Source organism: Drosophila montana, unplaced genomic scaffold (assembly GCF_035044405.1).
Source record: "Drosophila montana isolate Dmon_TW-CO22-7 unplaced genomic scaffold, ASM3504440v1 contig_3150_1, whole genome shotgun sequence".
Taxonomy (NCBI): Eukaryota; Metazoa; Arthropoda; class Insecta; order Diptera; family Drosophilidae; genus Drosophila; species Drosophila montana.
Genome location: NW_026998029.1, coordinates 1 through 4,587, shown reverse-complemented (window position 1 = coordinate 4,587; position 4,587 = coordinate 1). Strand labels below are relative to the sequence as shown.

At 34.6% G+C, this 4,587-nt stretch overlaps 1 long non-coding RNA gene across 3 annotated transcripts; it reads left to right on the top strand.

Moving 5' to 3' along the window:
* The first annotated feature begins 917 nt into the window (after nt 1-917).
* Nucleotides 918-3,026, top strand: LOC135431172 (uncharacterized). 3 transcript variants are annotated; one of them, XR_010436745.1, is made up of 6 exons: nt 927-1,075; nt 1,134-1,299; nt 1,374-1,390; nt 1,477-1,546; nt 1,770-1,849; nt 1,914-3,026. It is a non-coding gene; the product is annotated as an uncharacterized LOC135431172 (long non-coding RNA). The 3 variants fall into 3 exon arrangements; XR_010436744.1 differs by having other exon boundaries at nt 918-1,062; nt 1,374-1,546; XR_010436743.1 differs by having other exon boundaries at nt 934-1,075; nt 1,374-1,546.
* Nucleotides 3,027-4,587: the final 1,561 nt, after the last annotated feature.

The window sequence follows — 4,587 nt, the reverse complement described above, 5'->3', positions numbered from 1 at the left end:
TATACACCAAATGCAGCACGCGCTACTAAATTAAGATAAATTAAAAAAAAACCCATTAAAAATGGGTAAAAAAGGTATAATGTTTTTGTGCAAATGTATGTAACAGGCAGAAGGAAACATCTCCGACCCCATAAAGTATATATATATTTTTGATCAGCATCAATAGCCGAGTCGATCTAGCCATGTCCGTCTGTCCGTATGTATGAACGCAAGGATCTCAGAACCTATAAGAGCTAAAAGAATTAAATTCGTTTCACAAATACATCAAATTCACAGTGGAACTAGAACAAGACGGGAAGCTACCATTTTTAGACGCATTTGTAAGCAGAGTGGACACTCAATTAAGTGGTATATGGAACTCATAGCCTCTGGACGAATACTAAACTTTAACTCTAACCACCCAAAACGTATGATTATAAATACAGCACTAAGCTGTATGAGAAGACTGACAAACATATCGGACGCAATATACCATAAAGAAATTGATCACGCTATTAAAACACAGAAGCCAACGGTATCTACAAAAATATACAAATCTCTATCATATGTACCACGATTAGACAAGAAATAAAAGTAGCCCATAAGCCCACAAATACGTTTCAAAAATTGTTTAATAATACAAAAGCGAAAATACCAATGATGGACAAAAGTAACGTCATTTACAATATACCATGTGGCTAGGACAACAACAATATTTTCAACAGCGTGTACATCGGCACAAAAAAATCCAAGCTAAAAACAAGAATAACTCAACACAAATCGGACTTCAAATCAAGACATCAAAATAATATACAAAAAACAGCACTTATGTTACACTGTATACTGTACACTGCTTGTTTCTCGGTGGGCCGCGCCGGCTTGGCTCATCGGTTCTCTGTGTGCAGTTCCATCCCTGGCCCGCAGTCCGCATAATCGATTTCAACAAAGCTACGTCTGTAGCAAATCAGACCTACCTATACTAGACAATAGACACTATTTAAAATGATCCACATAATCGATAACAACAAACAGTCGGAACTTCTAACAAATGAACAAGACTAACAGCTGTAACAACAAGAAAAGGTAATCAACAAAGGTGAGACGCTCAATATAAATTAACAAAAAAACACTATTTATCCACTTTACTCTTCCAGATCGGGTCCCGGCTCCGGACCCAGAGTACCCGCGCTACCTGAGACGATCACCTGATCTCGTCTCCCTCATTTTGGCCACTAGATGGCCTTTAATCAGCCCGTGTCGGCTGTCATGCCCCCTCTTCCCATCAATTGAAACTTAGCAGGACATTTTTTCCCTCAATATGTGCGTATAATTACTTACATTTTCCTCAAATTAGAAACAATTAATATTATTGCTTATCGCATTTATCTTTGCAGCCCTTTTACAATCTAATGCAAGTGGACATTTCTTATAATTTTGTGCATATTCTTATAATTATTGACAATGTGTATTAAGTTCAAAAATGTTAATTTTTGCCAGGCGACGAAAACACTGCCAAAGTTATTGCCAGTCAACAAAAAAAAAACAAGGGGAAAGATACTAATATCAGGTAATTATTGCACCAATGGGGGAGCAAGTGCCCGCTGAAATAAATAAGTGTATATATATGTGTCACCAAGAAAGAAGTTATATACGTGTCAAAAGCGCTTATTATACCTTGCCTGCCTAGAGAGCTCTCTGGGAGGGGGCATGACATATATGCACATATAAGCGGGTATCGCTCGTGCACAAATTAACAATCTAATTATTTTCCTTTTTTATTTATTTGGCAGACGCAATAATCTTTGGGGCATTTCCTTCACCGTTCGCACTTTCGGAAATTTTCTGAAGTGAAACTATGCATAATGTACAGGTATGTATTCATACAATAAAACTAATTCTAATGATGGCAAAAAAAAATATGTTTTCTCCGTCAGGGGTCTCGAACATGAGTCTTCGTTTGACTCTGCTTGTAACTCGGGGCGAAGAAGGACGACATAGAACGGACTCACTCTGATGATGTGTGCGCGGTCTCGCCCGTACCCCGCTTCTTGGCCTATCCTTCTGGATAGCGTTGGTGACACGTGCGACGAGGGTATGGCTGATGTGCGCCGCTGCGTCGAAACCTGGCCTGGGAGTGACTCTGTTGGTCCTCTCTGGTCCGAGAGCTGATCCCTTCGTTGCCGGAACCCTGGGTCGTTTATTTTATTATTTGTCTTATTTGATTTTTTCGTCTCGTCTCGCATGTAAGATTTACGTTTTTCGGCAACACCATCGGACCGAATTTCGGCACACGCAGCCCATCTGCACAGCTGCACTTTAGGGTCAATGGCCCAGTTGTACGCCAAGGGCATGTCAAGGGCACCCGATCCGCTCTCCTCCTAATCTCGCTATGAGCAAATCGGTTGCCCAATCATGCTCGCTCAATGGCATTACCCTTCTCTGCGCAGTGGATCGCAAGCCGGGCCTTGCCACTTTTCAATTAATTTGGCGCCACTGTGTGCCCGGTTTCACCCCCGCTACTCTGCTCATACGACAAAAAGATAATGGCGTGGCCGATAATAAAGAACGCATCCAACTAGGTAAACTATCGATGCTGCCAATTATATCAAATGCAATAACCAAATTTCGATACGACAACAATTTCACAACAAGAACAACATCATAACAAAAGACATATGTACATTAGAAATGTTACACATAATAAACACACCAAACAACAGAAGACTAAACTACAAAACAGACACCGAAAACTGCGCTCACTTATACAGACATCTATTGAATTGTCAAACAAAATGTTTCAACCTCCACGTCAAAGAGCGCAGACGTGTAAAACAATGTATGTTTTTTTAAATTTTTAAATTGTTACGTAATTGTTTTAATTTTATTTAATGTATTTTCATTTTAATTGTTTTTTTGTTTTTATGCACATTGGTTTAATTTCAAACAAATTGCATTTTCCTTTTGTCTTGGATAAAAAAAAAAACCTCGAGCCAGCCAAACAAACAATTATAAATAGCTTATATTTAAAATACAACACTGAAGATTTTGGGGAGATTAATTAATCTTTAAATAAAGTGAATTTATTTTAGTAATTTATAAAAATAATAAGAATTTTATTTTTACAATGAAAATGTAAAGTTTTATTTTAAACTATATATGTAAATAGAAGTATAAATGGAATTTAACCATTAAAAGAAAAAAGCATCATTTACTTGATCACCATACTTCTCTAATTGGAGTATTTACTCAATTTTATCGTTAACAGTGATAAGCCTCTATTTTGGCTTCAATTAAAGAATAAGGGTAAAATTACCTAAGATTAGGTCGAAACTAAATGCAATATATCGCTTCATATTCAGTTTATTGTATAAGGTAGACTGAAAAATACCTATAATTCATTAAGTTGATCAATTTAATATTCCTTGGTTCCATTCATGGTATAAACTAATTAATAAAAAAAAAATAAAGATAATTGAAGTAATAGGACAAATTATTGAGTTTGAAAATTTAAAAATAATAATTATAGGAAGATTAAGAGCAGTTTCAACATCAAAAATTAAAAAAATAATTGTGTTTAAAAAAAATCGTAAGGAAAAGGGGAGTCGAGAGGATGATTTTGGGTCAAATCCACATTCAAATGGTGATCTTTTTTCTCGATCAACTAAAGTTTTTTTGGATAAAATTTAAGCTAAGATTATAACATTAAATGAAATTATTATAATTACTGAGGCAATAACAAGAATTGCCTCCTCATCAGTAAATTGTATTATTTAAAAATAATCAAACCACATCACCAAAATGTCAATATAAAGCAAAAAAAAATAATCCTTGGGTAGTTTGTGAATGATTACCTTTTATTAGTCTATGATGGGCTCATGTAACTGTAACTGTAACTGTGATGTCAATAAAATTGCAGTATTTACTAAAGGGATTTGAAAAAGATTAAAAGAAATAATTCCGGCAGGAGGTCATGATGCTCCTAATTCGATCGCAAGTGATGAACTTCTATGAAAAAATGCTCAAAAGAAACTTACAAAAAAAAAAAAAAATGATGTATCATATTGATGAAATCATTTAATTATTCCTGAATCAGTAGTTATAGCACCAATTGCTTCTGTTAATGGTCATGGGCTGTAATCTACTAAATGAATGGAGTAATTTGAATGTGTAGACATTTATTTATAGATTTATATATATGTATATATATATATATAAATATAATAAATAACTAGTTAACTTCTCTAGAGTATAGAGTTCTTAAAACAGCAAATACATAGGATTGAATTATAGCAACAGCTGATTCAAGAACTAATAAAGCAATTTGGGCGATTAATAGAAAGGTAACTAATATAGTACATGATATTGAGGGCCCTGTATTTCCTAATAAAGTTAATAATAAGTGGCCTGCAATTATATTAGCGGTTAATCGTACTGCTAAAGTTGCCGGTCGAATTACATTTTTTTTATTCATTAGAAGTAATTGCTAATTTACTATAAAATGGTTAAAGAGACCAGTACTTGCTTTCAGTCATCTAATGAAGAATTTACACTACTAGAAATTCATTTAATAAAATAATTTACAGGAACTCTTTCAATTACAATTGGTAT